The sequence below is a fragment of the Pan paniscus genome, chromosome 9 (assembly GCF_029289425.2).
Source record: "Pan paniscus chromosome 9, NHGRI_mPanPan1-v2.0_pri, whole genome shotgun sequence".
NCBI classification, from domain to species: Eukaryota; Metazoa; Chordata; class Mammalia; order Primates; family Hominidae; genus Pan; species Pan paniscus.
The window spans coordinates 125968800-125994194 of record NC_073258.2 but is presented as its reverse complement, the minus strand read 5'-3'; the positions used below and the strand labels follow the sequence as shown (position 1 = coordinate 125994194).

Genomic DNA, 25395 nt, shown 5'->3' with positions numbered 1-25395 from the left:
TGTACAACCTGCAGAACTGTGAGCCAAATACACCTCTTTCTTTATAAATTACCCAGCCTTAGGTACTTCTCGATGGCAATGCAAGAATAGCCTAACACAGGGCATGATCTGGAGAAAGGTGACAGGTGTCTCTTGGACTCCTGACAAGATAACCAATGGTCAGGTAAGAACAAGAAAGGGACGAAGAAGGCCTGCCCTACAAGTGTGCCACATGGGTTGCGGAGACCCCGGGAATATGTCAAGGTCAGGAGCCAAAGTCTGAGGCCACTGTTTGGCTTCTTCTGACAGCCTTGCACTGTAGGCTTCATTCATTCATTCATTCATCCATCCATCCATCAATTCATTCATTCATTCATCCCAAGTATTTGTCTGCTCCCTGGTACTGTGCTAAGGGCTGGCCTTTCAGCTGCTCAGAACTGGGGGCCTGGAGGCCTGGAGGCCTGTCTGTGCACAGCTCAGGCTAAATAAATGCTCCTGGGGAGCTGAGGGAACACAGAGGGAGGCTGAGTTTCTACTTCACCCACCCCAGAGTCAGGGCTGTTGCTTTGGAGCTCAGTCCAGTTTTAGAAAGCCCTCCACTCTGGTGGCCAGGCCGAGGGGTGGCCAGCCCAGGTGTTCAGGGAGGGAGCAGGTAAGCCTCCTGCAAACCTGTGACAAACGCGCCGCTTCCAGGGTATCCTGTGTGGGCCTCTATCCCTGGTGACGCATACACAAGGTGGTCCACAAAGGTTGTCACTCAGTGGGATGCTTGACTTTTCCAGGTCTCCCAGTGCCCAGCTTTAAGAGCATCCTATGCAAGGCCCTTCATCTACCCCTGTCTGAACCTCCACAGCCCCAGGGGTAACCAACAGCCTCTGCCTGTTTCCTTAACGCCACCTTCTGAGGGACCCAGAGCTCTCACTCCAGCTTATTCAGCCTGGCCTACTCAACCGACTGCTTGCCCAGTGCCCTCACTGTGCCTGGGTCCTCCCAAGCTCCGAAAGTCCTCTTTTCCTCTCTGGCACAGGCTCAGTTTGGGCCATCAGTTGTATGTTCATTGTTCATTATATGACAGGTCCCATGATGTCACCCACCAGCAAGAACAAAGGTGATTAAGACTGTCCTCAGAAGGGTTATGGTTTGCAGGGAGTTATGGAAATGTGACAATGAGCTAATCTATGGGAAGGGTGATATGGGGCTCAAAGATGGGCACCAGGCTCATCCTGGCGAGGAGATGACGCTGAGCTGAGCCTCAAGGAATAAAAATAGTGTGCGGGGAGAGAGACTGTGTTCCAGACAGAGGAAACAGCATTTGCAAGGGCAGGAAATAGCATAATGCATGCCGGATGTAATGAGAAGTCTGTGTTTATGACGAAGGGCTGGCCATAGATGAGGCTGGTGAGGAAGGTGGAGGACCCATACACCAGGTACAAGAGCTTAGTCTTCATCCTTCCAGGAACAGCCAATTTCCTTAAGTGCACAACACTCATTTGCAAAGAGTCATCGCAAATGTCACCTCCTCCAGGAAGCCTTCTCTGACTTCTCCAGAATGAAGCACTTTCCTACTCATGCTGTCAGACTAATGAGTTCCTACTTCTAGTATACTGCACATGGCTCTAAGCTTTTGTTTAAACTGCTGTTGCCACCACTAGACTGGAGATTGAGAATTATTTTCTATTCAATTGTAGATCCCCAGAAATTAGCAGAAGGCCTGACATACTCAGGTGGTGAATAAATATTTTATGGATCAGTGAATGAGAACAAATTGAAGTCAAATGATCTACTCACTCCCTGCTATCTGCCTCCATTCTGAACTCTCAGTTTAAATACGTAAATATTGCTCTATATCTCTATTTATTAGTTTCCTCATCTGTATAATGGGAAGAATAATACTCTATGGATCGTTGTGAAAAGTAAATGACATAAGTGCAGATGCTATGGCACAACTTAGCACGTAAGCGTCCTGTAAATGTTAGTTTCTTTTCTCTTTCAATTAACTCATATTTATTCATCACCTGCTATGTGCCAGGCATTGTTGTAGGCACTGGGTTTAAAGCAGTGAACAAAACAAATTCCCTGTCTTCATAGGACAACTTCTCGTTGGGTGAGATAGATAATAAACCGCTGAGTGCCATGGCTCGCCCCTGTAATCCCAGCACTTTGGGAGGCCGAGGCGGGTGGATCACATGATCAAGAGATCAAGACCATCCTGGGTAACATGGTGAAACCCCTTGTCTACTAAAAATACAAAAATTATCTGGGCTTGGTGGTGCATGCCTGTAGTCCCAGCTACTTGGGAGGCTGAAGCAGGAGAATCGCTTGAACCCAGGAGACAGAGGTTGCAGTGAGGCAAGATCGCGCCATTGCACTCCAGCCTGGCAACAGAGCGAGACTCTGTCTCCAAAAATAAAAATAAATAAATAAATAAGTACATGCATAGCATGCTGGATGGAGATGAGACGCATGGAGAACAATAAGCCAGAATTAAAAGGATCAAGAGCACCAGGAGTCAGGGAGGGAGAGGGGCTCACTCTTTCGTGTAAGGTAGTCATCAGGTGACCTTGATGATGAGATGACAGTTGAACAGAGACTTGAGGCGACCAATGTGGGCACATGGAGGAAGAGTGTCCCAGGCGGGATCATGTGTTGAGTGCACAGCAAGGAGGCCAGTGCAGCTGGAACAGAGTGAGCAGGAGACGTGGCTGAACTGGCAGGGATCTGTATTGGGTAGAGCCGGCAGACTATGGAGTAGACTTTGAGTGTTCATTCTCGATGACAGGGAAAGACACTGGCGGCTTTTGAGCACAGAAGTGGCATGATCTGATTTTCATTTTAAATGGAAACTGGCTGCTGGGTTGAGCACAGACTGGAAAAAAAAAAGGCTGGGAAGAAGGGAAGAAGTCGGGAGGCTCTTGCAATAATCCAGGCAGGAGACAGTGGGACTGGGGCCAGGGTGGAAACAGTGAAGAGGAAATAAGCTGAGTCTGGCGAGGTTTCTGAAGACACCAGGGGTGGAGAGTGTGAGAGAAAGAGAGGAGTCAGGGGGACCCCACCTTATTTAACTGGAACAACTGGAAGTATGGATTTGCCCTTTACTGAGATGGAAAGGCTGCCTTCCACGTGCTGTGGGGCAGAGAGAACAGAAGAACATTCTTGAAGAGCTTTTAACATATTGAACGGGGGCGAGCTACCGGCGGTACAGAAGGAGGGAAGACAGAAGATAGCCGTCTATGAAGGAATAGACCAGCAGATGCCGAAACGATACAGATGAGAAAGGCTATGGGTGGTCAGGATGGGGGCAGTCCATGCGAGCCCCAGTTCTGAAACTGCCCTCTTCGAAGGCCACATCCTTGCCAAATCCAGTGACCCTGTCTCAGGCCTCCTTGTCCTTTCACTGAAGATCACATCTGACACTAGGGTCTACCCTATTCTGGTGACACCCCCAAGCTTCCTTGCTGCTTCCCTCCTCTCCCACTGTGTCCTCCAGTTCACTGTGCCCTCATCCTTCAACCACAGGAATCCAGCAAAGGCCGCTCCTGAGCCCTCACTCCGCTCTCTGGCTCTGAGAGTGGTGCACACGCACAGGCACACACACACATGCACAGGCATATATGTGTATGGACACATGCACACACACACGTGTGTACATACATGGATTTGATCCACATGAATGTTTGACTCTCAAATCTATATATCCCTAGAGCTGACCACTCTCCCAAGGACTTTGATCTCATCTGGACATTTTCTTTGGACGTCCAGCTGTCATCTCATGTTCAAGCTGTGCCAATACCTTCCCCCTCCTTCAACTTTTCATGCTACCTTGTTCATTGTTGTCAGGGGCATCACGGTTGTTCTAGCACTCTGTTTCCAAGCCTGAGATTCATCTTTGGTTTGTTCCTCCTCTCATAGATGTGTGTGTATATATGAAATATTCCTTTATGTCCCACGGCTGAATGTCTGCAGCACCACACTGTGGACCTGCCTCTAGCTTCACTGTCTGGCCAGCCCTCCAGAAGGCCACCACCAAACTGACCCGGCTAAAGCATGACCCTGACTAGTTCACTTTCCTGTTCAAAAACTCCAAGTGGGTTCTCATGTCTAACAAGGCAGAGTTCCAGTTCCTCCGCCTGGTGTTTACTCCTCTGCACAGTCATGCCTCACCCTTCACTCTCAGAGAGCCCCAATACTCCATGCGAGGCAGGTGGTGAAGGGATCTAGCAATTGTTGGCATCTAGTTTGTGCTGTTTTTCATCTCATGTAATCTGCACAACGCCTTGCACAGTAGATATTAACCTGTTCATATTGCAGATGAAGAAGTGGACTCTTCATAAGCCTGACTACTGGAAGTCACGGAGCTGGCGAGGAGCAGACTGGGGGCTGATGCTCAGGCCTTTTTTACTTCCAAGCCCACACCTTTTCCATCTCACCACAGTGTCCTTGTGCACACGAATCTTTCCACTGTGGAGGGTTGACTCATGTTTTCTACTCACCGGCAAATGCCCTGCCATGCCGCCTCTCCACCCAACCCTGTCCCCTAACCTCTGCCTCCCTAAATCCTCTACAACCCAATTCCAAGGTCTCCTTTCTCCTCCAAGCCCGACTTCTCCCACCTTCTCTACTCAGTACTGACTTCTCCTTTCTTTTCATGCTGAATTGGGTTCCTCTCTGTACCTCTCTTCTGGCCACCTAGCTATAGAATGTCTTCTCTAGCTCTGGTTCATGCCTTTTCGCCAAGCTCCATAAGATGGGGGGGCTTACCTCAGGCTTCTGGGTGTCCCAAAGGAGATACCCCCTAAATACTTGTGGAAATGAAAACACAATAACAATGGCTTCCTTAACAGGAATATCAAAAACAACTTCAAGCAGGAATCATTTGTGTTTCTGCTTAATGTGTTAATTTCCTGTGGTTAACATGGAAATAATAGTCTGAAATGACAAGTTAAATAGAATAGTGATATTAGGAAGTTTTGTTATTTGAGTAAAATATTATTATAACATTAGTGGCAGTCTACAACAGAGTTCAGTTGAGACTTCCTTCCTAACAGTTTTTCATTGCTCAAAATTGTTCCAAAGCATTCTGGATTTTTTTTCCTCCTTCAATCAATGTTGGGAGAAATAAGATTAAAGGTAATATCTACAGCCATTTTGAAGACATTTGAGTAAGCGGTAAGAGGGAGATGGGAGATGTTCCATTTCTCCAGGGATAAAGTGTATGTGTGAGTGTGAGTGTGTGTGAGTGTGTGTGTGTGAGCGTGTGTGTGTGAGCGTGTCTGTGTGAGTATGTGAGTGTATGTGTGGGTGTGTGTGGGTGTGTGTGAGTGTGTGTGTTAGTGTCAACTACTCCAAATAAAAGGAACTTCACATGAGGCTGATCATCAACGCGGCCTGATTCTTCCCTGAGTTTAAAGAGACAAGATTTGCAAAAGACAAACAGGGATGTCTTCTGGAAAGTCTCAAGTAATAACAACTTAGATGCCCAGAGGGTTAGATGGCAAGGCTGCCAGATGCAAGACCTGGGGTGTCTGTCAAGCCAGACAAAGAACAAGGAAACAGACTGTTGAAAAAGGAAGATCTCTTCCCAAGAAAGAAATTCAAGTAACATCTAACACTGTGGTGAGCTCCCCAGGGACAGGAGAGCCACTCTCTGCTTCTCCAAACTCCTTCTGAAAAACACTAAAAGAAATCAGAGGTAGGGAGAGCTACATTTCACCCACTTGCCCCATTAGTCATCCACCTGCCCACATACATGGGTTTACCTAAAAAAATTACAATTTGTTCTGTGATTAAGTAATTAAAAGCATATGGTACAGAATTTAAGCAGTATGGATTATATATGTATATATTTGTGTGTGTGTGTATTTGTGTGTGTGTGTGTGTAAATATGTCTACTTCTGACCCTGAATCCCCCATTCGTCCACCCCACCCCCAGAGGCAATGACTGTTACAATTTGTGTGTCTGCCTCCCAGGGAGATTCTATGCATATACAAGCATGTATGGTTTTGACATAAATAGCAGCACACTCTACCACGCTGTCCGGCATCTTGCTTTTTCCCTTTGGGGTTGGCCTGTGAACAAGGTTAGGTGGTCCAGGCTGACTGCGACGCTCCCCGCAAAACACCAAGCCAAATAACACGCATCGTCTCCCACTTTGTGGCTTCTGGTTCTCCGAGACCCCCACTTCCATACCGTACATGCACATCAAGAGGGGATGAATATCTCCAGTCTTGAAAGGTGGTACTTCCTCTCTTTAAGGGCAAGCACTTCTCAGGTATACGGCAATGTGGACACGGTCTGAGGGAAACCTCAGCCTTCTCTCTAGGACTACAACGTTTCCGATAAACAGCAAAGGGAAGAGAAAAAGGAAGGGGTGGCTGCGGCCAGCCGCGTGAGTGAAAGCTGCCTTCCCACACATGGCTAGACCTGCTCCGTTCCATCAGTCTTCAATGCAGCACCCACTAGGAACCCAGCCTTGTAGCAAGAGCCAAGGATACACAAATGGATCTTGCCTTTGAAGGAAACAGAGGCAGCGCCCCCAGAACCCAGAATCAACATTAATTCCAGAAAGAATTTCCCGAACCTGGACCAGATAGGGTCAGCCCCCTCACTCCCACCCCACCCAGCATCACACCAGAGGGAACCCACTGAGGGCTGGCACTGGCTTGTCTCCTGCTGCTTCCACTGCCACTCCAGAAAGACTGTCATTAAAGCTTTGTCCCCGACTTTCTGATTTACATGTACAAATAATCGCTGTCAGGGGCACAAGCCCCAGAGAGCAATAATAGATTCTGGTGGTAGCAGATGCAGATGCAGGAAATAAAAACAAAAATGAAACACACCAGTCTGGCAGAACTCAATGCTGAGAGACGACCTAAGCCGGGGAGAAAGGCCTGCCGGGGAGGTGGACTGGAGAGGGGTTATTAGGTGAAGTATGATGGGTAGGGCTTCTGCACAAGCTAACCTAGGATTTTTAAAAATTGTGGTAACATGTCCATGACGTAAAATATGCCATTTTAACCATTAAATGTACAATTCAGTGCCATAATTATATTCAGACTATCATGCAGTCATCACCACTATCTCTTCTCAAAACTTTTCCATCACCCCAAACAGAAACTCTGCACCCTTTAAATCAATAATTCCCCATCTCTACCTCCTCCAAGCCCTTAGTAACCTTAATCTACTTTCTTCTCTATGAATTTGTCTATTCTAGATATTTCATATAAGTGGAATCATACAATATTTGTCCTTTTTTGTCTGTTCTCCTTCACTTAACATATGTTTTTAAGGTTCATCCATGCTATAGCATATTTCAAAACTCTATTCCTTTTGATGGTTGAGTAATATTCCGCTGTATGGATAGACCTCATTTCCTTTACCCATTCATCAGTTGATGAGTACTTGAGGTGCTTTTGCCTTTTGGCTACCATGAGTAATGATGCTATGAATATGGGTGTACAAATATCTGTTTGTGTCCCTAGTTTTGATTCTTTGGGGATTATATGTAGGAGTGAAATTGCTGGCTCAAATGGTAATTCTATGTTTCAATTTGGAGGAACCACTAAGCTGTTTTGCACAGTGGCTAGCCTAAGATTTAAGAAGATGACTCAGTCTGTGCTCTAGGAGACAGAGTTCTGTGCACCTTGGTCCTGGGAGCTCACATAGCACACTCGAGCCTGCCTGCCCGGCCTGGACTGGAAAGAAGGGGATGAGTCCAAGCTGAGGAGTATTAGAATAAAGTCTAGTGGGACTGGCTTTCCATACCACTCCCCATGGTACTCAACCAGCTGCTGGGAGAAGGACCGTTGTACACCTGCAGCATGGGGAGCACCGATTCTTAGGGTCTACTCATCTGCCTCCAACTTTACATGCGAGGAAAGTGAGGCCCAGAGAGCAATGACAATTGATTGAAGTCTTGTGACCCTGTCCCCTATTCTTTCTGCAGGACCAGCCTGCCAGAGCTGGGTCTGGGAAAAATGGGGCAGCTCAGGGCAAGAAGTGGGAAGAGACCCCCTTTGTGCTCTGCCTCTGCCATTGGCATGACATGGTATCGGGGTGTAGTCTTGCGTCTGTCTCAGCTCCTTCTGCTGGAAACACCCTTCTCCCATCAGCTTCTCCTGGTTAACCCCTACTCATCCTTCTAGGGTCAGCTCAGGTGTCATATCTGCATCCCCCATATGACACCCTGCTCTGTCTCCTCAGTGGAGCTGGGCACCCTCCCCTGGCTCCCACAGAACCTCAGGCATCCACTCTCAAGGCTGTTACCAAAGGCATCTTGTTACGTTCAAGTTACTGACCCATTTCTCCACCACACTGTGAGCATCCTGAGGGCAGAGAATGAGCATTTTATCTCTATTCCTGACACTAGGACAAGGCCCAGGACCCAGTGTTTGTTGAATGAATGTATGACTGAGACTAAAGAATGAATGAACAGCATGCTCCTCATTACCATGCTGCGTAATGAATGTTTATTGACTGAATAAACAAGTGAAGGGTGTCCCAAGGCCTGAATCGAGCTTGTGGAGTAGACTCTTGGATCACGGTCAAGCCTTCACTCTCTCACCCATTTATTCATTCCTTTATCATAGTCACTACTGTGTCTGATCTAGAAGGTACTCTGATTCAGATGTAAAAAACCCTCAGTCTCTGTCTTCAGGAAGCCCACAGAAGAGTAGAGAGAGACAGAAATAAACAAAAAGTGTGCTTCAAGCCACTCCATTTCCCCAAAAGCACACAGAACTTGCATCACATCAAAAACCTGACCAAGGCCGGCTCCGCTCCACCAGTAGCTGGGCAGAGCTGGCTTTGGGAGGGGTAGCCAATTAGCATGCTGCAACACCTGTCCGCGGCTGCTCCAAGGATCCAGGGGCTGGAGAATTAATGACCAGGAGGATTTTGGAGCTCCCGGAACCCAGTCCAGCTTACATCAGAGACCTCATTCCCCTTTAGGGATTCATTCACTCAGCGCAGCTGGTTAATTTTTCATCAGGAGGTAGGGCTGGGGCTGGGGAGGAGCTCTGATCCTCCACTCTTTCATGCTGGGGGTGGGAGTGAATACAACATCCTATCCATTTTATTTTTTTTAGATGAAATAGAAACAGATTGTGGCTGCCAGGAAAGACCCAGCCCTCAAGGGCTGGTGCTGCTGCTGTGGGCTGATTAACAGTTATTGGGCAAAGGATGAAGCCTCCAGGCTGCAAGGGCCTCCGGTGAAGGTGCTTACACAGCTAATGAGCACCGAGTGACACGCCAGTGGTGAGCAGCAATTTTTTTTTAGAACAGTGATTTAAGGCTCTAGTCTTCTGTCCCACCTTTATCTCCTTTTCCATCAGGTCTTGGCTGGGCTATACCCCTGCTCTGGCCTGGGTAACATTTGGTTTTTTGTTTGTTTGTTTTTAGGAGTGATCTCTTCCTCCATGGAGACTCCAGCTGCAACTCCAGGGGCAATTGTTTGGTCAAATCTGGCCCAGAGCATGAAAGCTCAGGGATGAGAGTGAAGTCTGTTTGCTCACCCAAAAAACTGGAAAGGGAAGAATAAGAAAATGACCTGATATATACATAAGGCTAGAGGTAGCAAAGTGCATCCATGTTCTCACTTGATCCTCATTCAAAGCGTTTACTGAATACCTTCTAGATGCCCAAAATTCAAAGTGACCTCAGAAGATTTGTGGAGTAGACACTGTCATTCCCATTTTGGAGAAAACTGAAGGACAATGTTGCATTGTCTGCCCGGATCACTGGTGGAGGTGGGAAGAGAGCAGTATCCTACTATAGCATGTGGCATGGAGTCAGTCATGAGGGGAGGCTCCTCTCCTTCTCCCCATTTTGGGTCTCATTCCACTGTGGAGTCTCCCACCTGGGAGCTAAGAGATTTCCCCTGGTCAGCAGGGCCCCGGTCTGCTATGGGTTCCACTTGAAGGCTGAGGATTTCCTGCCACTGCCCATCCTCTGGAGATCTCTACACCGCAGCACCTAGGAGAGACTGTCTCAGGCCAATGAAATGGTAAAAGGCACCTGCTATGTGCTTTGCACTGTGCTATGTTGTTATATGTTATGTGCAAGACACATAAGATATGGTCCCCTTTCTCAAGAAGCAGGTAATTTTACCATGGAGACAGAATCTATACAAATGAATCTGATAGAGCGTGTGTGTGTTTCACAACAAATATCAGTGCTTCTCCATCTAAGAAATACGTACAAAGCACCTGCGGATCTCACTAAAATGCAGATTCAGATTCAGGGGGTCTGGGTTGAGTGGAGACATGCTAAGGCATTTCTCACAATCTTTCCGATGATGCGGGTCCCACTGGTCCTCAGGCCACACTTGGAGTAGCAAGGCTGGGGATGGTGCACAATGTGAGAAGCCAGAGTCGCTGCGGTGGTCAGCAGTGCTTCCTACAGGAGACGTGACTCTGCCGGTTCCAAGGACGGGAAGGTCTCAAATTGGCCAGGAAAATTGGAAAGGCAGACATAAAAGGGTGACTACAATCTTTACTTGGCACTTTGCAGGGCCGATGGGCCATGAGGACTCGAAAGAACGTGTGGGAGAACAAGCTGTCGCTGGGAGCTGGAGACGGGGTCTTCTGTTCTGACTGTGTGACCTCGGGCTCACCACAGCCTCAATCAGGAAGTGTTTGTGATGGAGAAGAGTTCAGTGGTTCTCAACCTGGGCAGCACATCCAAACATCTGGGAGGCTTTTAAAAAAAAACGCCTGGACCCCTTCCCAAGTGATTTTTATGTAGTGATCTCGGGTAGGCTCAGGCCCAGGTAGTTTTCAAAAGCTCCCCACTGATTCTCATGTGCAGCCTGGGTTGAGAACCCTCACACGGTACAAGCTCTAAGGCCCCTCCTAATTTCCTCATCTTCTCATTTGGACAGAAAGGTCCAGGACTCCCAGCTTCTGTTCCCGGGCATGTGGCCTGGAGCGAAAAAACAGTCTCAGAGAACTCCTAAGAAAAGCTTCAGCACAATGCCAGAAATCTGAGCATTTCTCCGGTGGAGGCCAGGTGGAGGGGCTGTCCTGCCCATCTGGTTCCCATTAATCCCAGAGCATGCTTCACATCCCTGGCAGGTACTTGGAGCTGGGAGCAACCCTCTGCCCCCTGGGTGGCCCTCAGCAGGGGCCTTTCAAGCCAAGCCCTGCTGACAGGCTGCAGGGCTCTGTGTGGCCCCCCTGGCTTCCAAGTCGCTTGCCCCCACTTGGGGATAGAATCCCTGGACAAATTAGAAACCAAAGAAGGCAGACACAGAAGCCTGGCCTCTCTTTCATTAGCAGTCTGTCACAAAGCGTGAAGGGCTTCCATAAATTCTGCAGCTCAGCAGCTGCCGAGGAGACCTGGGAGGAAGAAGATTCATTTGTTCCCCAGAAGACTGAGTCTTCAGGAATTTCCAGCCCCTTTCCTCCCCCACCCACTCAGCCGGGAACTAGCCCAACACCACGTGTTGCTCCAGGGTCTGCCTGTAGCCTAAGCTTTGGAAGGAGCTGGGAGGGAGTGACTGCCCCAGCTAAAGATGGAAGAGGAAATGGTGAGGCCCTAGACACCCCTTCCTCCCCGCCACATGGGACAGAGGAGTCAGGCTCTGTTTCCATAAGGGCCTTAGAGCATTTGGCTGCTAGCACGCCCTTTCCCCAGGTTGCAGCCACTGTGGCTCTGTGAAGGGGCTTGGTCTTTGCTGTGAGTTTCCCAGACTTGCTAAGTCAGGCTAGTGGAGCTGGGGTTCACCTGAATCCTCCCCAAAGGGTTGCTACTTTTCTTTCCAATGGCTACCTTCTAAACAGCACGGTGTTGTGGTTCAGCCCGGGCTCTGGGGTCAGACAGCTCTAGAGCTGAGCCTCAGTTCTACCACTTACCAGCTACACAACCCTAAGCAAGCTGAGGAACCTCTTTGTGCCTCAGTTGCCTCATCTACAAAATGGGGATAATAAAATATGTACCCAATGAGGATTAATGTCATCAGACTGTCAACAGCAAATGCCTGAGAAAGAGAAAGGTCAGAGACAAAAAAGGCCTCCTCAGGCGGCAAATTCACAGGCATCAGAGACCTCAGAAGCTGGAGGATCAAGTGAGCTGCAGGATCCCACGTGCAGCACATGTTTTCCTGGGTGAAAGGATCAGCAACGCTTTCCCTCTTGAGAAGGCCAAGAAGAACCTAAGGCCATACGCTGCCTGCGCACTCACAACATACGCTGTTCTTCCCTGCACATTCTGACCAAGTCAGGCCTGGGAGACTCTGGCCAAACGGCAATGCCAGGCCCTGAAACAAGAAGAGGCCAAGGTCCACGGCTGCAGATGTCCCTCCCAGACAGAACCCAAGCCCAGATTCACAATGAACTTTGGGGCAAGGGAGGAAGAACAGGCTGCAAATCACAGCTTTGGCCATTGCTCCGCCCAGCCCAGCAGGCTACACAGCTGGGGGCCAGGAGGGCCCGGCAGGCGACACCAGGCCTGGCAGTGGGGAGGAGGGCTCAGCACCCCTTCTCCCTGCAACCTCAGTGGGTGGTGAAGGGGTGGCATAGGGCCAAGGGGGTGGACAGAGGTTGCACTGTGCCCACATCAGGCACAATAGGCTTACGTAGGCTAGCAAAACTTTGAAGAAATTGGGCAAAAATCCATTTTTACCCCAAATTCACTTTGTTGGAGAAGAAGTGTTTATGTTCCAAAAGGATTCTTTTCTCTACAATATTATTTACCATGGGATTTTTCAGTGAGAGCTTCCTAATACCTTTAGGGTATGATTTGAGTTATTAAACCTTTGTTGACATGCAAGTTTTCAGGAATTCAAATTTGTGAAGCCCTCTTATTTCCTTTAGTTACGACTGTGCTGTTTTTAGGCTACCTGTGAGCCTCCATGCCCTGGCCCCAGATCTGTTTTTTTCCCATTCCTTTCTCCCGTGCATCCACAAGTACCTCCGTCATGAACGGAGTGTGCACTCTGTGTTCCACCCTGAGCTGGGGCCTTTCTTACGGTCCTCCATGCAGCCTCACACTGCCCCGTCTCTCACTTACGCCCTACACACCAGGACCAGTACTATGCTGGTAAATATTTAACAGCTGGCTTTCTGGAATAATATTCCCACCATGGCCAGTTTCAAGCTACCAATGTGAAGTTGCTGAATGTGACAAAGCAGCACACCATCACCCAGGATTTCCACCCTACAGAGGTGATGGAAAGAGCCTCAAGGGCATGGATGGTAGTGAAGTGCTTAGGAAGCCGTGAGCTTGGAGTATTTATTACCTGTGTTTTTAATAGAATTTATTTAATGCAAATTTGTGTAATTTAATGTTAATAATGGCTGTGTTTAACCATTGGCTTGCAAAATTTCTGAAAATTTAACAATCAGCTCTTGCAAGCTGGCACCAGCTGGCTCCAGCACACCACTGCCTAGAATCTAGCTGCAGTCACCTCTACTACTGTTGTTACTGAATTTACTCACAGTAATAGGAATGATAGGAAGCTCAGCATTTTAAATGCAGCTTTCAGTTAAGCCTCATAGCAAATCTAGAGGTTAGGCCATTTATGATCCCCATTTTACAGATGAAGATACAGCTGAGGCTACCCTGAAGCTTAAGAGAAGTTAAATGATGTATAGCCCGATATTAGATCAGATCTAAACTCTTTAACCTAACTGTCAAGACTCTATGAACTGTGCCTTCTCTGTTTATTCTATTTCATGTCTAATACCCTTCAATATCCTTATTCTCAATGAAGCTTCAGCAGAGAACTGGGAATCTGGGGTGTGTTTTCCCAACGTTCCTTCTCAGTTTAGCACCAGAGCCCTTTTCAAAGCAGCAGACTGTGTGTAGGAGCACCAGCCTGAGTCCTGGTTCAGGCTCTGTCTCTGTGATATTGGACAAATCACCCCCCTAGCCTTGAGTTCTCAGCTAAAGGATAAGAAGAGCAAGTCTCCATGGCTTGATTGCTTTAGGCACCACAATGCTATGGGACAGCATTTCTGCCCAGTGGCCCACAGAAAGGGCCAGGGAAGCCCGGATCCCCTTCTCTGCTATGTGGCAACTTGCTCCCAGATGGGGCTCTTTCTGCTGCTCTCAAGGTAGAACAAAGCCTCCCACTCAATCAGTCCCCAAGCAAGCAGAAGCTTATTAGGTATCCAACAAGGTGGACCAAGAGGTGCCCCCATAGAAGCCAGGGAACCTCAGTAGGGAAACAGCCAGAAATCAAGAATGGTTTGGGAAAGGCTGCTCAGAGCTGGGGGTGGAGGACAGCAGGGGGGCCCAATGACCTCCAGAAGTCCCTAGTGTCCTTTCTCTGAGGAGGCTGGTCTTGTGGGTTTCCTAAGCTAAATTGATTCCAGGCCTGGAATTCATCATTCCCTTCATAATACAAATAATCACCAAATGCGTTCAAGCACTCGGTAGCCTGGATACTCACTCTAGCAATTCTCTGTGTGGACGGTGATTAGACCATCATTATCTTAATGCTTCTTAATTTATCTTTCTGATTAGCAACTTACCATTTTATTTGCAAAAAATAGCCTTCTGCTGGGTGGAAGCCAGCCGAGCACAGCAGCTGTCATTTTCTCTGTACTAAATCAGGCCAGGCTTAAGTTGGTTCTCTGGCGATGCTATTTCTTGTGTCTTGGCGCTAACACGCACCACAATCTATCCTGGTTGTTGTTGTGGAGTGAAGGCGCACCCTTGAGGAGCAGCGGGCTGAGAGGTCACCTCTACCTTGGCAAAGGGTCCAGGATAAGACACTCTCATACTCTCAGGGAAGGGCTCCCAGAGGCAGAGCCCTCCTACTGTCCTAATGGGACAGCCCACGGGGGTACTTGCTGCAGAGACTAGGAGGGAAGTCAGTGGTGTATGCACCGTAATAAGAGAGGATGGCTGCTACAAAGCTCTTGCCATGTGCCAGGCATTACATGAAGCACTTGAGATCCACTATCTCATTAATTCTCAAAACAACCCTTTAGGTGTGTTCAGTTACTATTTCCATCTACAGATGGAGAGACCAAGGCTAGAGAGGTTACATCATTTGCCTGAGGTCCTACAGCTTGTGAGTGGCACAGCTAATTTTGAGCCACATCTTAGTGACTCTCAGAACCAATGATCTTAATTGCCATGTTATATCACTTTCCCAAGCGAAGTAGGCCCGGTGTGAGATGAGACATTTTAGAGCAAACACTGTCAGGGTGACTGTTGAATAGTATTATAATACTTGACTGATTTTCCACCTTCAGAAATGCCTCGAATTAGCAAGCACCTTTCTATCCTGGACACAAACATGATTCCCTTCTTCCCCACTCCCCACCACCAGGAGGAATGAGTTCCCCTCTTTCAAATTGTCCCTAGTCTTGTCTTGGGTCAAAAGTTTTCTTTTTAAGTGACACTTCTGTTCTTCCATCTTCCAACCCAGAACAAATCACGCTGCTCTCTGATTTCTACTTCCTTCCAAACATCTTTACTTTATTGTATCCTGAAAACACACAGGACGTGGCCCTGGCACATCTCTACCCTGCCACTGTCCCTAAGAGGTCTATCACTGTTTATTCCACTTGGATGTTTAAACCCTACGCGTCATATATTTCAATTATTTCTGCCTCTTCCAGAGAGCAGTATACCTAGATATTGAAGTACAGGAGAGGAGGAGGAAGCTTCAACTTGGCTCCTAAATTCTCCAGAGAAGGTCTCAGGTAGAGGGAACACACTGAAGGGGCAGGTGGCTGCAATGTTTGTCTTGACCCCAACCTCCATTCTTGAGGTGTCAGCCACTTACCCATTCATTTCCCTGTTTAATAGTTATGCCTTCACTAAGCCCTATCTGTGAGAATCTTGTCTGTGCTATCTGATGGTAGGCATTAGCTGCATGTGGCTATATGGAATTTATTTTATTTTATTTTATTTTATTATTTATATATTTTTTGAGATGGAGTCTCCTTCTGTTGCCCAGGCTGGAGTACAGTGGTGTGATTTCAGTTCATGGCAACCTCAGCCTCTCAAGCTCAAGCGATTCTCCTGCCTCAGCCTCCCGAGTAGCTGGGATTATTGGCACATGCCACCACACCTGGCTAATTTTTGTATTTTTAGTAGAGATGGGGTTTTGCCATGTTGCCCTGGCTGGTCTCGAACTCCTGACCTCAAGTGATCCACCCGCCTCAGCACCCCAAAGTGCTGGGATTACAGGCATGGGCCAGCATGCCCGGCTGGCTATGTGAAATTTAAATGTAAAATTCATTCCTTCAGCTGTACACATTTTAAGTGTTCAATTGCTACATGTGAATAGTGACTACCAAATTGGCCAGCACAGACATAGAACAATTCCATCATTGCAAAACGTTTTACGGGACAGCACTAGTCTAAATTTGGTCCTCTACACCCACTTGGAAGCTTTGGTAAACAAAGCCGGATACCTATAAAGCTCAAATGTCATGGACCTTGGTCAAATATTTCCCTCATTGGATGACAGAGACCAGTGCTTTTCAACGTGTGGTCCCTATACCAGCAGCATCACCTGGGAACGTGTTCGAAATGGAAATTCCAAGGCTCCGTTTCAGACCTATTGAATCAGAAACCCCAGAGGGAGGGCCCAGCAATCTGTGCTTTAACAAGCCCTCCAGGTGACTCAGATGCCTGCCACCCACTGGTCTCGATATAATCATGACACCACAGATTGAGAGACTGGGACATGCCAGTCCTGGTGGTGAACACTTTATGAGTATTATCTCATTTAAACCTGTCAATGACACTGAGATAAACAGAATATTCACATTTTACAGCCAGGAACTAAGATTCTTAGTAGGAAGTAACCAGCCCAAGGCCAAGCAGCTAGAAATGGGCAGAGGTCAGTTTCAAACCCAATTTTGTTTGACTCCAAAGCTTATGCGCTAACACTCCCTGGCTTGGAGCTGACAGACAGCTTTTCTTTGCCAAGTGTCTTCTGAAGGTACTTGGGAGATCTTATCTGACAAGCTGAGCAGTGGCACCCCAGAGAAGAAAAGCGGCATGGCTAAAGCCCTGCTCAGTGACAGACACCACAACAGCACTGGCATGGCAGCAGCAGCTGCACCTTGTCCTAAAGGGGAAATAAGCCGGATTTGAGTAACTCGAATGTCAGCCCTCTCCACTTGGAACGATGGTCTTTTCCTAGGTCTTTCCAGGCACTTGGGGATCTTCTTTTAAGGGTTCATGTGAGTTCAGAGGGCTGAGTTGATCTAAAAATAAAATTCTTCCCTGGATAACGGTAGATTTGCTTTTCTTAAGAGTTCAAGAAAACCTCCAGTGATTGTATTAGGGGATTAGAGCTAGAAATTGCTGTTCCTTCTTTAAGCTCTGTGGTTGTGCCCCGGCTGGCAAGCAGGATTTTACAGGAAAGGAAACACATGGTTTGTTTTGTACAAAAGTCATGTTCCTGAAATACAGTATTCAGCAAACATCCATTGAGCACCTGTGTTATCCGGCTACATTCTCTCAGGTCATTTCATTCAATCTTCAGAAGAACCCTGTGAGGACCTCTTATTTAAGACAGTAGCTATTATTATCCCCATTTGATAAATAAGGAAAGAGAGGCAATCAACGGGTAAGTGGCAGCCAGAATTCAAATCCAGGCCTGCCTATCATGCAAGTTCCTCCCTCTTTGCTGCACCACACAAGCCCACCTTGTCTAGCACTGGGATAAATTAAGAGAAGAGCCTGGAGTCTGGGGATCTGAGGACAGAAAGGGAAAGACATTCCACATGATGGCAGGTCAGCCACCAGGAAGGCATTGAGGGAACATTTCTAAGAGTATTTGTGTTAGCTGGGCCTTCTCTACACACGGCCATACCACGCATATACGTTCCAGGAGTCCAATCTCTTTCCTCCTGAGGTGGCTCTGAGCTGGTACTGGCCACCAGCTCTTGCAGGCCCAGAGGGGAGGCATGGCCCTAGCAAGCGGCCTGAGCTCCAGACAAAGCTGAGCCTCATGAAACCCTGACACGAGAGCTGTCAGCCCTGCCCAGAAAATTCTGGATTGTCTTTGGAGTGTGATCCACCTTTGGTTCCAGAGAAGCTGTTCATCTGGTGCCCAGGAAGCCAGGACGGTCACTCAGGTCACCAGTTTCTTGTTTCCCCATATATCTGAAACCTCCACCTGGACACCCTCAGACTCTTGGCCTCCTGGAAAGCAGGCAGAACTAGGGGGTGAGTGGGAAGCGGGCAGACATACTCCTTATACACCACAGCCACAGATGTCCATCACCCTGGCATCGTGACAACCAGAGCCCTGCCACGACTGTGCCATTGCTGGGTAAGCTGGACAAACTGTGTAGGGCCCTGTGCATGTAGGAAACTACAGCCTCTTTCTTGGGGGATCTCCACACCGGTTCTTGATGGAGAGCACTGAACGGTAACATGCATTGCCCCTCATCCTGCTTGTGACACTCACAAAGGAACCCACGCCAGGCTGCCTGCTTTCACTCAAACCCAGTAAGGGTTTCCTGGAGATATTCCAGTCCCTCTCACAGGAAAAGCTAGAGAAGACCTCCCCATTCTCTTTCTGAGTAGACTGGCTGTGTTCATCCTTCCCTGACAGTTTGGATTCTCAAGTCCAGTGGAGAACCCCTGAGTGCCAGACATGAACTTTTTAGGGAAGGTGCAGCCTCTCCTTGCCCCTGGGCAGATGACCAGGGCTCCCATCTCCCCCAGCCTACACTTCCCATTCAAGGTCCCCAACACTGTTCCCCAGATGCACACAGGTTGAGAGGGGTGGTTATAAGCTGAGCTTCAAGAAGCCCCAGGAGTCTGGGTGCAGGTTCACGCTGTCACGAGGTGCATATCAAAGCCGGAGTTTAAAAACTGTACTGGGAATAGTGCAATTATCTCGCTTCACCACATTTCTCAGCCCCGACTGAGGTTTAATTAAAGCCAAGTAAAAACAGAGTCGCCATTTCAGATATCACCCCACTGCATGCTGGTTAAAAAAAAAAAAAAGGAAAAAAAATCCTTTATCAGGGACTTAAAATTTTTTCTGTGGGTATCTTCCAGCTCAGTTGGATATTATTTCTTCATAACAGTTCCTTTAAAGGAAAAAAATATATATTTAATATATATGTATAAAATGAGTTAATCCCCCATAATCTCCTTGAGTTGTACCTAAAACACAGTTTCTTGCAGGTGACCTTTTCAGAAGAGGCTGTTGCTATGGCAACCGCATTGTTTGATTTAGTCAAGAGAAAAATGCTGCATGGAAATGTATTTAATTTTGCTTAATTTGATGCTGTATTTAACACTTGCACAGGCTGAAAGGAGAGAAGGGCTGAAAGGCAGGAGCCAGCTCACTGGGGCCACATTCAGTGGCATCCTACTCTGGGTGGCAAAAGGGGCCCCAAGATACCACCATAGACTGGGTACCTGGCTGTTGGCCTAGGAGTCGGGGCCAGGACTCCCCTGCATTCCGCTTCTGAGGTGCTCTGTAGGAAGAAGCCTGGCAGGGCCCACCAGATGCCCCTCAGATGCTGGGGCCACGGGGCAGACACTGCAAGTTGAATGGCAAGGTGAGGCATACCAGCCACAGCTTCAGACCAGGAGTTCACAGCCGGGGTAAAGCTCTTACTCTGGTGCTGCCATAGCCTCATTTTCCTCATCTGACATGTGAGGCCAGTGAATTAAAATACTTCTCGGGTCTCCTTTATCAGCTTGTGAGTCTCCAGATCCAGTCTGATGCTCCCCGCTAGGTTTTGAGCTTCATGGAAGCAGGGCTGAGTGCAGGGTAGATACTTGGTAAATGATTCAATCATTCGGTCAGACAGAAGCCCCCTCCAGGAGATACCACGGCCCAGTTCTGAGAGGTCCAGGCACAACCTTGCTCACTGCAGTTCACAGGCCATGGCACCCACATGTTGCCACACAGGCATGCCCACAAGCACAGAGGAGATGTGAAAACCAGACGAGCCAGGGCACTTGACCAAGGTGCCGCAGGGATGTCAGGGACGGAATCTAAGCTCTCTGGTTTCCAATAGTCCCGCCAAGCCAGACACGTGCCCCTGTTGGGGGCAAACATGGTGACCACGAGGACAGAATAGGTACAGCCAGACCACAGTGGTCTCCCGGCTCAGCCAGGCTGGGAAAACGGACATCCGCCAGCCTCCTGCACCTCCACCCAGCCTTAGGCTGGCAGCATCCACAAACTCTATGCCTGCCTCTGTTCTGAATAAATTCTAATCCCACTCATTGACCTGATGACCTTGGACAAGTTATGTACCTCTCTGGGCCTCAGTTTCTTCATCTGAAAAATAAGAGCTGGCGAGGGATATCTAAATGCCTTTTTTACTTTGACATTCCCTGTGATATGATTCTCACCCGCCATTACTGGATGCCAACAACCAAACACCTCCGGGATGGGCTGTGTCCACCACCCAGATATTCACTCATCAATTGTACTAATCCAGCAAGTCGGCCCCCTCCCTCGGTCTTCAACTGAAGGCACCACATCTCCGTCGCAAGCCAAGACCCGGCCATCCCAAGGCCCTCAGTCCCAGACTGCTGTGCCCTCCAGGACCACACTCATCAGACTTCCCATTCGCCTGAGCCATCATCGGGAGTCTGAGGGTCCTAGCTGATGCACTGCTGGGTAGACACTCAGCGCCAGGCTGCTCCCACTGCCTTTGGCCATGCCCTCTGGGGATCCTGGTCTCTCTGACTGGCTCCTTCACTTTCTTGCTTTAGGGGAAACCCAGACTTCCCCACGAGGACCTGTTTCCTCAGAAGCCCTTTCTGTTGGGGATAGCTTTGTCTCTTATGTCTCATATACTTCAGAAGTGGGAGATGGGTGTGTATTCCCTGCTTCCCACTACAGTTTTTTTTTTTTTTTTAGACAGGGTCTCACTCTGTCACCCAAGTGGGCATGCAGTGGTGCAATCACAGCTCACTGCAGCCTCCACCTCCTAGACTCAAGTGATCCTCCCACCTCAGCCTCTTGAGTAGCTGAGACTATAGGCATGGGCCACCACACCTGGCTAATTTTTTTTGTATTTTTGTAGAAATGGGGTTTTGCCATGTTGCCCAGGCTGGTCTCAAATTTCTGAGCTCAAGTGATCCTCCCGCCTCAGCCTCCCAAAGTGTTGTGATTATAGGCATGAGCAACTACACCCAGCTAATTTCTTTAAAAAAAAATTGCACTGATACATAATAGCTGTATATTTGGGGGGTACATGTAAGATTTTGATATCTATACACAATGTGAAATGATCAAATCAGTGTAAAATTGGGATATCCATCACCTCAAACATTTATCTTTCCTTTCTGTTGGGAACGCTATAATTCTTCTCTTCTAGCTATTTTGAAATATACAATAATTTATTGTTAACTATAATTTCCCTACTGTACTATTGAACACTAGAACTTATTCCTTCTATCTAATTGTATTTTTATACAAAATATGGAATGCTTCATGAATTTGTGTGTCATCCTTGTGCAGGGCCAAGCTAATCTTCTCTGTGTCACACCCGTTTTGGTCTGTTTACTGCTGAAGCGAGCACCCCACTGCAGCTTCTAAACCATCTCTCTTTCTTCTTTCAAAAACCCAAGCTCACTTACTTGAAGCACCTGTCATCAGACCTCATGCCCCCTCCTACGTATGAAATGCTGTCAGTCTACCAACCTCCTGGACATTCCCCCTCATTCATGGATGACTTTAGCATTCGGGTTGCTGACCCCTTCTCCATTATTATTTCTGCCAGCATCATTGGAGACTCCAAAATCCATGAAGATGACCTGTCTGATACTCTGGCCTCTAGCTGGCTGTCCTTCCTAGCTTCAATGAGCCTTTATTATTATTGTTTTTTCTTCCCACTGTGATTGGCATCCCATGAGCTTTTGCTCCACTCACGTGGCCGTTTCCTAGATTTTGGCACACCACTAACTGAATCACCCACGAAATGTACATTGCCAACTTCCCACTTTCTGACCATTGCCACCCTAGCTTACTCTGACACCCCTACTTACTCTAGCAATTCTCCAATCCTACTTCATTAAAAACATTTTTTCATGATCCGTTTCCATCACTCCCTGCATGTGTTCACTTCCCTCTTTGCCCAGCTCTGATTCCACTATCCAATACTTCAGCTACTGCCATGCTGACCACCTGGGCTTCTTGCAGCTCTCCTTGCATTGTCTTAGTCTAGCAGAACTCCTGCCCTGGTATCCTACCCACTTATTCAGGGCCTGTACCAGAGCAGCTGAACCTTACTGGAGAAAAATGATACAAATTTGCTGACTAGACTCACTTCAAACATGACCACAAATCTCACTCAACACTGTCAGAAAAAACTACCACATTTCCCTAGAAAATTCAATTTCCCAGTCTCTGGGGAAACCTCATACTTCCTTCTCTCCCCAGGTCTCCAACACTTCCTCCCCACCCCACTCTCAGTTGATGACCTTGCAGTATATTTCATACAGAAAACAGATTTCTATAAGATGAGAACTACCCCATCTTCCCATCAACAAGCCCTTTATTGTGTCTGTCTCAGAACTAAAATACTCAGGCCATGCCATCCTGCAATTACCATAGAAAAAGAGTCCTGGCTCCCATCCAAGGTCAATACCTTCACTGGGCTCTGAACCCATTCTCTCGTGCCATTTCAAGGACTTTTCTCCCTCTTTAACTGGATCACTTCCACTGGCATATAAACATACCTCCATATCATCCTCCTTTAAATAAACTCTCCCTTGACCCAAGTCCCTCCTCCATTTTCCACCTCTTTAGGAGTTCCTCTTCACAGTAAATCTATTCAAAGGAGTCATCTGTACTCACTGTCTCTCCTTTCCCATCTTCCATTCTCTCCTCAACCCGCCCCAATCAGGCTTTATTACCCACCGCTCCACTGATGACTAATTACCAAGATTACTAAGGACCATATCTTGCCAAAGTAAATGGTCAATTCTTTGTCCTCATTTTGACTTCCCAGCAGCATTTGGCACAGCAGGTCAATTGCTGATCTCAAAAAACTTTCTCCTCCAGGCCCTGATACTTCGCTCCTCTGGTTTTTCCCGTATTTCGCAAGCACTCCTTCTCAGCCTCCTCTGTTGGCATTTCCTAAAAATACTGGAGCATCCCCTTCACTCTCCCTTTCTGCATCCTTTCTCTCTCCCTATGTGATCTTTCCCCATTGCTTTAAGGACCTTCTTACACACGCAGGTCTCTCACATCCCCATCTCCAACTGAACCTCTTTTCAGACACCCAGACATCTGTATTCAACTGTCTACTCAACACCTCTACTTCAGTGTCTCAAAGGCATCCTGAGCCTGGCATATTCAAAACAGATCTCTTAATTTCTCCCCTCAGATCCTACACCCCCTTCTGCCAAGTCTCCTCCATCTAAGTAAAACTCTCCATTCAGGTGCCAAAAATTTAGAAATCAGTCTTGGTTCCTTCCTTTCCTCAACTACATTCAATCCATCAAGAAGTCCTCAACAACCTGACTCCCACAACTCTGCTCCATCTCCACTGCCATGGCCAAGATTAAGCCAACAAAGCCTCCACCAGCCCCCTTTACTCCCTCAGCCGCCAGAGTGGTCTTTCTAAAGCACACTCAGCTCTCTTCACTCTCCCCGTTACAGTCCTCATGGCTTATCCAAGACAGGTAAGACCGAAATGCCTTTGTGTGGCCTCCTAAGACACTCTCTGCCTCCCTGACCTCCTTTCTCTTCAACCTCCCTCTTGTCTACTCATTCCCCATGCACACTGGCTCAGGTCCACCCCAGAGACTTGGCTTTTGCTTTTCCTTCTGCTTGAGATGCTCTCCCTCCCATCTACCCATGGCTGTCACTTTCTCAACCATCAGGTTCAGTACAAATATCCCATCCTCAGAGAGCCCTCCCCAACACCCAGCCCAGACACTCTCCCACCAGAGCCTGCTTTACCTTCTTCCCAGCATTCGTCAGGACCTAACATTTTCTTATTTCCATGGTTGCTTCCTTGTTTATTCACTCTACTCCTCCCTACTTAGAATATGAAATCCTTGATGGCAGGGACCCTTGTCTTGTTCAGCACTATTCTCTGAATCTACAATAAAGCCTTGCACACAGTAGGCATCTAGCATTTGTTGACTGCCTTCCTGAAGGAAGCAATTTATGGCTAGATGTGCTGTCTTACTTATCTCTGCACCCCGGGACTGGGCCTGCTGCCACACTAGGCTCATAATCAGCACATAATAGATGCACATGGATGTGCAGCAACTTGGAGTTGGGTGTTATCCTACCGCCCCTGATCTGACTTTCCACCTACAGCAAGAGTTCCCATTTATTCCAACATTCCTCACAGGTGGTCATTCAGCCTTCCAAGGTCCTAGAATATTTTACGAGGAAGCTTAGCATCTAAGAGAGTAGACAAAGGCCATGGCCCAGCGTCCTGGCCTGGGCCTGCTCCAGCCCCCAGCCTCAGGTCAAGTCCTCCTAGCTGCAGCCGACATGTTCCATCCCTGTGTGTTCCTTGTTCACGCATCCTTGCCTGCCTTCTTGGCACTATGGCTGCTGCACAGTTTGTTCTCTAGTCTATAAAAGGTGAAAAACAAAACAAACAAAAGGCCACGGTTTCATGAGTTGCTGTCTGATATGAGCTGGCAGGGCACCTCTGCACAGGGCTGGCACCGCAGAGGCAAAGCATTCATATATAGGGACTCCGTTCTGTGCTCTGTGGAGGGAACACAACCCCTCAGGGAGCTGGGATGTGGAGCTCGATATCCCTTACCCTTCAGGCTCATCATGTCTTTCCCTGACACCATAAGGTTCTGAAAGTATGTGTGGTGCAGTGGTTAGGAGTGTGGACCCCCTGCATCATTCAGGTCTGGGTGACATCTAGGTTATGTGACCATGGGCAAGTTACTCTATTGCTCTGAGGCATAAGAGTAGGATAATAATAAGCCTTAGCTCAAAGCATTGGTATAAAAGTAAATGAGAGAATAAATGCAAAGTACTTAGCCCAGCTTTAGACACAGAATACACACTAAGTAATAAATACGAGGTCCTCCAACTCTAACCTGTGGTTCCAGAGCCAGTGTGATACCACCTTCACCACTGTTGGCAGGAAGCTACGTCTTTGGCCCCAGCCTGGCCTCACTCACAATATCCAAGAAGATCCTGATTCTGCTGGTTCCTGCTCACATGACCATCCGTGTCCATGTGTCTCGGAAGATAAGCTTCCAAAGGTGGTTAGCACAGCTCAACAGTAGTCAGATATGTATCCAAGTCTTTGTCAGTTACGGTAAAAGCAAAACACAAAACAAAACAAAACAAAAACTATAGAATGTTAGAGCTAAAAGGATCCCCCTGACGTGGTCTAGTCAAACTTTCTCATTTTGCCAATAAGGAAACTGTACTCACAAACATGGGGTGTTGCCCAAGGTCACACCATGACTGCTGGGTCTGGAACCCAGGCCTCCTAACTCCTAGGAAGGCAAAGTTCCCAGACCTACCCTCA

The 25395-nt window shown here is 47.8% G+C and overlaps 1 protein-coding gene and 1 non-coding gene across 13 annotated transcripts in view; both read right to left on the bottom strand.

The window, feature by feature from the left end:
- Nucleotides 1-25395, bottom strand: part of PKNOX2 (PBX/knotted 1 homeobox 2) — a 320618-nt gene that overhangs the window by 134047 nt on the left and 161176 nt on the right. The gene's annotated exons all lie outside the window — the stretch shown is intronic.
- On the bottom strand, nt 21348-21449 carry LOC112441236 (U6 spliceosomal RNA). Its single transcript, XR_003029180.1, has one exon. It is a non-coding gene; the product is annotated as a U6 spliceosomal RNA (small nuclear RNA).